We start from the raw sequence: 8235 nt of genomic DNA on the forward strand, positions 1-8235 counted from the left end.
ATTCTGGAAATTCTCTTCTTTAATTGGTATCTGATATTTTGCGTTGTTGTGTTGTTCGAAATCATCTAAACCATTTAGAAATGTCCCTGTAATCAATATCTGTGGATGTATGATACCATGCTTCTTATCATTTATTGAATCGATCAAAAGATTTATATCAGCGTTTAGTTTTTTCAATGATAATGTGCAAATGGTTATTTGGTTATTTATAATTATACTTGGCGTATTAGTTGTTTATTTGGTTATTCATTTTATTTCGACGTTCTACGTTCGCTTTGCTGTTGTTCGCTGAGTACATGGACGTCGTGGGGAGCTGAGTTTAGAATTGTTTTGATATTTTTTGTGTGATTGGATATGCTTGTGGTAGGTACTTTGTTATCTGTGTAAAGTTGATCTAATTCGTTATTAATATACTCTAAATCTTTCTCTTCTAAGGTACCAAAGAGAGTTTTAGAGATGCTACCTACAAAATTGAAAAGTCCTATTTTGGTGCGGCGAGTTTCTAGGACCTGGTTCAAGTTTCTTTTATTAACGCCCAGACGATTGATTTGAACTTTCAGTACCTTCAGTTTAAACTGCTTAATTCAGGCGTGACACATCGGACTGGCATTTTGATAGGCGTTATAGAGGTCGGTGAAGCGTTGCTCAATTTGTGAGGGATCAACAGAAAGGACTAAATGCCAGATGGTATGATATAGTTTAGCATGACCAATATCTTCCGCGTAAGCAGTGGTATCGTCGAGTAGTGTAAATATTACATTTCCCAAATCAGACAGGATGAACAGTAGCATTATCATCAATCTGCAAATCAGTAGTAAAATGGTTTTAATTGATTGGGGTAAAACTGCACTCCTTCAGTGTCTCGTAGTATTGTATAATTATTGTTGTTTCCAATTTCCATTATTGTGGCAGGACCTAACCAATCTGCATCTAGCTTGGACATTTTGGGATCATTAAAAATTAGGGCCATATCTCCGCTACCAAATATGATTTGAGGGATAACTATGTGTTTGTCTTAAATCTCCCTGTATTTTTGTTTATGCTTCTCGATTTTTCGTTTAGCTTTAATGATGTATTTCTCGTGTCGTTCTCTCAATAGCGAGACTAGCTTCAAGTATTTTAAGCTTGTGGTAGTTGCTAACACGGAAGGAATGTTAGCCTTGCGTCCAAGCATTAATTCAAACGGAGTTAATCCTGTCTCTTCGCGTACTGCCGTATTGTAACTCATGGTAATTAACTTTAAATTTTCGTCCTAATCATTTTGATTTTCTTCCCTTGCAGTTTTAAAACGATTTTTTACTACTGCATAACCTGTTTCTAAACTGCCGTTACTTTGGGGGTAAAAGGTACTCGTTTTTATATGCTCGATTTAAAGAAGATTTTCAAAATTCCACATTAATTCCGAGACCAAATTACTACCCTGGTCAGTAAGTATGTATTTTGGCGAAGAGAAGATGTAAATATAATGATCCAGGAGCTCAGTGATAATTGACTCAGATGTCGTCTCTTTCAGAGGTATAAGCATGAGGTATTTTGTTAGGCATCTTTTTAAGTAGTTCATAATATCCTGTTCTATGTTATTCCACGTTCCCAATTTTCTTGCTCGCTGTATCGACTTATTTTCTCCAAAGTGTTGTGCAGCCGTGATCCCGTGACATCCGCGAATTATTGCTTCTCTTTCTTCTATAGTTAGCTCTCCGGTGGCATTCTCGCGAAACAGAAATTGTTGTTAAAGTCTTTTGCTTCCGAGAAAGTGTATTCTTATTTTCGATTTCACTTTTTCAACAGGAGTTATAAAAGGAACTATTACGTGCAAACTTACTCTCGTTAATTTTTAATTTTCACACATTTTACTCTTTTCGTCAAGAAGAGTTAGCCACTTAATCTCGTCGAAGAAAGGTAGAAGAATGTAATCTTGTTGCGATAATTGTGGTAATATTGTACTTTGCTTTTTATAAAGTTTAACCCATAGTTACCTTCAGCGTTCGGTGTATAATTGTATTATTTTCTTTTTTATTCTTCTGCCAGTTAATATATCTCTCGTAAAGTAAGATGTTCAGTTCTTCATCAACGGGATTCATAATTGGTGGTTTAATGCTGACGTGTGTATCTGCAGGACTGTTTGGTTTTATACATAGTTTTATTGGTTCACTGTCGCTTAAACTTTTCATCGCTTGTTTCGGCGATTGGTGCGGCTGTTTTTTCTGCGGTTGGGCTCTTTGCGTTTGCAAGTTCTTTATTGCGAATTGGTAGCACCCTGGAATAGCATCTGCTGCTTTGTTATCTTTCCCTTTGCAGTACTCAATCACATAGAAATATTCATCGAGCTTCTGTCTACACCTGAGTCGTTTCAAGAAAGGGTCTTTAACGTTAAAGAGCCAAGTCAGGATCTGATGATCTGTTCGAATTTTGAACTTTTGTCCGTGCAAGTACTGGCTCAGGCGCTGTACTGTCCATACGATGGCTAAGAGCTCTTTTTCAGTAGTACTGTAATTTTCTTCAGCCTGATTAAGTACCCTGGAGATGTAACAGACTGGGTGTCCGTCTTGTGACAAAACTACACCAAGACCCTTATTCGAAGTATCCGTAGTTAATGTGAACTCTTTCTTGTAGTCAGGATACCGCAAGACAGGAGAGGAACATCATTCTTTTTTCTGGAATCTGGAAGGCTTTTTCACAGTCTTGCGTCAAAATAAAGTCAACTTTACTTTTTGTTAGTTCCGTCAGGGGGTTTTTCTTGCTGGAAATATCTTTGATGAACTTTTTGTAATAACCGGCAAGTCCTAAAAAGGGCTTTATGTGCGTGACGTTACTGGGTCTCTTGAAATTCGTGACAGCCTCGAGTTTTTTGGGATGTAAGTTTAACTCCATTTTTGGTGATAACATGTTCCAAGTACTCAAGTTCGTGTCTCAAATATTCACATTTATCGGGCTGTAGTCTGAATCCAGTCTGTCGTAGCCTTTTAAAGGTGGTGACTAAATTCTGATTATATTTCTGTAATGCGGATCCAGAAACCACAATATCATCATGGTACACAAAACAGATCTTGCGAATTATTCCTTTGAACGCAGTATCCATCATACGTGGCAAGGTGGCAGGGGCATTCTTCAACCCAAATGGCATACGTTCCAAATCAACGTGTCTTTCTGATGTAGAGAAAGCTGTTCACTTCTTCGAGTTTTCTTCCATGGGTATCTGGTGGAATCCAGATGTCAGATCAAAGGCTGAAAAGAATTTCGACTTTTCTAAAGGATCCACGATTTCATCAATAAATCGGAATGGGTACGCATCTTGATCTTTTTTTCGTTAAGCTTGCGGAAGTCCACTACAATTTTTTACTTTTTCCTGCCTGAAGTATTTCCTCAACCTGAGTATTAATTGCTCGTTTGTGACACTCCGGAGTTGTATAAGACCTGTTGTTGACGAACTTTTCGTCTTTTAAAACAATTTTATGTGCGGCTAAGTTTTCACATGGTACTGGATCGCCTGGAAACCAAAAAAACATCATGATAATGTTACATAATATTTTCTATCGAGACTCTGTGCTCTTTTTCGATGTAGGAGAGTCTAGAGTTTTCCCGTGGTAATAAAATTCGTTTGAAATTCTCTTCTGACGTTATGTATTGGATTCTTTCCTTTGTTTCCTGAATTTTAATGTAATTATATTTGATTTTGCTTGTTGTTATTACTATTGTTTCATCTACATGATTGGCAATAAGTACTTGGATTTGTCCTTCCATGATTCAGTAGATCGAAGCCGGCAAGTACGGATTTTCTTCTATAAATTAAGTATCAATTTTTCCTAATGGTTTAAATTTTTAAACTTTGACATGCGATTCAGGAATGAATATGCCATTGTCAATCAGATCATGATTGTGTCTATTTAGTTCTAAATACCTGTTCGTTAGATTAAAATCATAATTGTATGGAAACGGTGTTTCCGTATTCCCTCTTCAGGTATAGGAAACTCCTCCGTCACTATATAAAAACATGGTCCTTATTGAGGTATTTACAATTATTTACCCATATAGATAAATGGATATCGTTTCCCATGTAAAATTCTTTATTGCAATTTTCGGTGGAATGTTTCGGATGCAAAGGTTTTCTTTAATAAAATTAATGGACAATCCACTGTCGATTAATAATTTTCCCTCTCGTCGTAATCCGTGCAAGTCTGTTCGTATTGAAAACAGTCGTCCGGATATGGCTGATACTCGATCTCGCAAGCCTGTATCTCTTCCTCCACTTGTTCGGCTTCCTCGTAATATTTTTCCTCTGCCGCTTGTTTTTCGTACGTGCAGTTCACTTTTTGTGGTGGACCATTAAGGTTTTTCAGACTCGTGGGTTTTAGGGGTCGGACTTGGATTCCTATTTCTTCACGCGGATTCATGATATATTTTTTAACAGCCGACCTTTCCTCGATTTTCAAACCTATTTTTCTTTCCGTGGTATTCGAGTATTCTGATTGTGGAGCATATTGTAGTTCATTTGGGTGTTGCTCAAATGTCTGTTTATAACCTTGTACGCTTTCGGTAGCTTGCTATCTCACTTTAATCGTGCTAGATCGACGGAGCTGTAGTACCTGAATTGTGCCTTAAAGCTTCATACAACTCATCATAATTACTAATGTGAGAAAATCTAATAGCCCTTTTTGCATTTTCGATTATTCTTTCGGCGATAATGAAATCAAGCGGTAAATTGGATTGATTACATCGCTTTTGGGCTCTTTTTACACTCTTAATCAAGTCTTTTACACCATTATCGTCGTGCCCTTTTGAAGGATCTATGATCCTAATTATGTCCTTACCAGGCGTTGGTCTTGTGAAGGACGGTGGATGGACCTGTGTGCCGTTTTTCGGATTTTGGGTGACGCGATTGTCTGCCGAGATCTGTCCGCGTGGTGGTCTCATAAAGGACAAAGGATGGACCGGTCTTCGCTTGTGTGGCGTAGAGGATCTTGCGTTTAGCTGCTGTGCGGGAAGGGAAAGCGATGTATTTTCGGGAGGAAAATACAGAGGAATGTGTCGTGACGAATCCCTATGTCTATCCTCGTCTTCGGTTTTGAGCATATTACTGTGCTTAACAAGTTTTTCTATATCTTCTACCCTTTTTAATTTTTACTGTTTAGAAGTAGATGTTTCCCTTCCATAATGGATAGGTTTTGTTCGACTATCTCCAGTTTTGCTAAAATTTTAATAAAGATTTTGAATGGAAGGAATTGCTCAGTATTTAAAGGAACATTGATAGGGTCAGTCATTGCAGGAATATTGATGGGAGGTTTATCACTAAAATGATCTTCCGAATCGATACCGCTCTCCTCTGTACAGTATGGGATTTGACTTTGATATATATTGAAATACAGCGTGAATACAAAGATTTATCTAATTTCGCAATTGAAATAAACCCGTGTGTAAAATAAAGAGACGCGTGTGGACTGAAAAAAATTAGTTTCTCGCCGAGTCGCAGGTTCCTCTTATCATTACGGACAAAAAGATACTTATAATTAAATATTCTTCGCCTATATTGCTATTACTTGTGATTACATTTTGTAGGTTTTCAGCGGTGGTCTTTGTGTTGTACAGCTAAGTAGTCGTAGGCTTTTGTCTCGACGCTATCGACGGTGAGGGCGTGTAAACAGCAATTCCAATCGTTGCTAGCTTGTGTAGGTGACCTCAGGACTACCTCCTAGATTTACTTTCTTTACCCTAATCATTGGTTTGTCCTTGTGCCTATTTGCGGTCAAATTAAAATTTGATTGGCGAATATATGTGCAAAAAAATCTAAAAATAGTGCTCTATATTACTAAGACCGTTTAATTCCGAAAGACTTGGACTTCTTGCAGTTCCAGGGATTCTTTGATCCCAGCAAAGATCTCGTAAAGTCAGTGGGATCCTCGCAGAATCGCCAAAAATGTGACGGCGTTGGGTTTCACAATAGAATTTCTCTATTAAAACACAATCACTTATGATCTCCCCTTTTCACCAATCACTTAATTAATATTAATTTATTATAGTATTCCGTGGGTTTGGGCTCCGTAGAATTAAACACGCGAAATAGAGTTCAGGCACTTTATTTCTACGACACGGTCGGAGTAGAACTGACGCCCCGAGCCTAGGCATTACAGGCAGATGGCTCGCTTAAGGGCTAATTTAAGGGTAGGAGTGGGACAAAGGCCCATCTAACATAGTGTAAAGTCAGTGAGGCAACGGTGCATCTCACTTCGATCTCACAGAATTATGTTAAAAGAAGAAGAAGATGAAGAAAAAGCGCCTGGACGAGGTACACCAGTAAGAGGATCGCCATTAGGTAAATATTCGAACTGTAAACTCAACTCTAAAAAAATAAGGCATAAATGATTAATTTTTCTTAAAGTACACAACCGCATGTTGTCTCTTAAAAATATATATAAAAAATACAGTCAAACCTGGATTTAATGTCAATTTTCGGACTGAGTGTGACATTAAATCCAGAGTCTTGGAGCTATTTTGTCTCTCTCCTGTTTTTCTCTTTTTTGTTGCTCTTTCTGTTTTGTGACGATTGAGTGAGCACCGTAAATTCTTCCGCAACGCTTCTTACGCATCCCCAATGCGCGGCATCAACTTTCAGAAACATTGAGTTGAGTATCACTAAATCTAGGTTTGACTGTAATATAATTTTATAGACTCCACCTTCCCCCCAAAAGCAACGTGAACTTCAGATAAATCCCGATTTTACGTGTATACTTTTTTGTGTTATCAAGGAGTAAAGTTGCCAAAATACCTATATTGCCTATGTGACCGTGTGACTAACTGAAAACTTTGGTAATAATTAAACAATCAAAATACAAAAGTGACTTCAGAGTAGAGTGTTGAAAATATGCTTGATTATATTTTATGTAAAATTTAATATGGGTATTATTGATTTTTTAAATTAGACATGATGAATTTGAAAAAATGGCATAATTAAACTTTAAATTAAAAAAAAAATAATGTGGATTTTTTAAAACAAAAATACTGCCAAATAATAACCTAAATTACGAAATTTATCTTGAAGAGAATCGAATTATCAAATGAAAATTGTGAATTTTTTCTAAAAATAAGATAATTTTGTAGAAAAAAATACGAACTAAACTAAGTTTCCCAACAATAAAAAACGAAATTTTAACAAAATACTTCTATTTTAACGAAAAGTTAATATTTTACTTAAAAAGAAGCATTTTCGCCGAAAAATGGAATAAGTGAGTTTTCAATTACCAATCATCTTTGAATACAAAAAAAATATTCAACAAAAGAGTTCAATTTTCTACAAAAGAGAACAATTTTCAACTAAAATTTTGAATCCTCAACCAAAAAATGATTTTTCAAGAAATTACATCAGCTTTCAAACGTAGTTGATACATTTTCAACGAAACCGATGAAGTTTTAAACAAAAATATTATTTTTTTCTGAAAACAAACTAATTTGTCAAAAAAATGTCAGAATGCTCATCCAAGAAGTTCACTTTTCAACTAAAAAGATGAATTTTTAATTATTTAAATATATATATATATATATTTACTACCATAATTGTGAAATTTTAATGTTCAAATTTAAAAGCAGTTTCCAAATTTTTAATCAACGTGAAATTTGAAAAAAGAACTTTAATTTTGTCCTAGAGAACGGATTGTGCAACAAAATTAAAGAATTCTGAAACAAAAAGTTGAATTTGCAACTAAAAAAGGTGAGATTTTCAAGAAGGAGATTAATTTACTACAAAACAAGACGAATTTCAATCAAATTTAAGAATCGTCGAGTAAAGAGTTGAAGTTAAATCTAAAAAAACAACGAATTCTTAAACAAAATATTAATTTACTACGAAAAAAACACAAATTTTCAATGACATTGAAGAATTTTTACAAAAAGTTTAATATTTTTAATATTTTTAATATTTCTTAATATTATTATATATTATTATTATATATTATTTTTTAATATTTTTTTCTCGAGAAAGTTGTTTAAATCTAAAACCTCGTTGTTAAATATTTAATTAAAAAAGATTAATTTGGTACAAAAAAAGAAGAATTTTCAATAATCTTCAAGAATTCTCAAGCAACACGTTGAATTTTCGAATAAAGAAAATGAATTTTTAAACAAAAAGATTGATACACGAACAAAAAAGACGAATTTTTAATGAAATTCAAATATTCTAAACCAAAAACTGGAATTTTATAAAAAGAAAGAATGGCTTTGTTTGAACTTTTCATAAAGAAGTTCAAC

This window comes from Belonocnema kinseyi, chromosome 4 (assembly GCF_010883055.1).
Source record: "Belonocnema kinseyi isolate 2016_QV_RU_SX_M_011 chromosome 4, B_treatae_v1, whole genome shotgun sequence".
NCBI classification, from domain to species: domain Eukaryota; kingdom Metazoa; phylum Arthropoda; class Insecta; order Hymenoptera; family Cynipidae; genus Belonocnema; species Belonocnema kinseyi.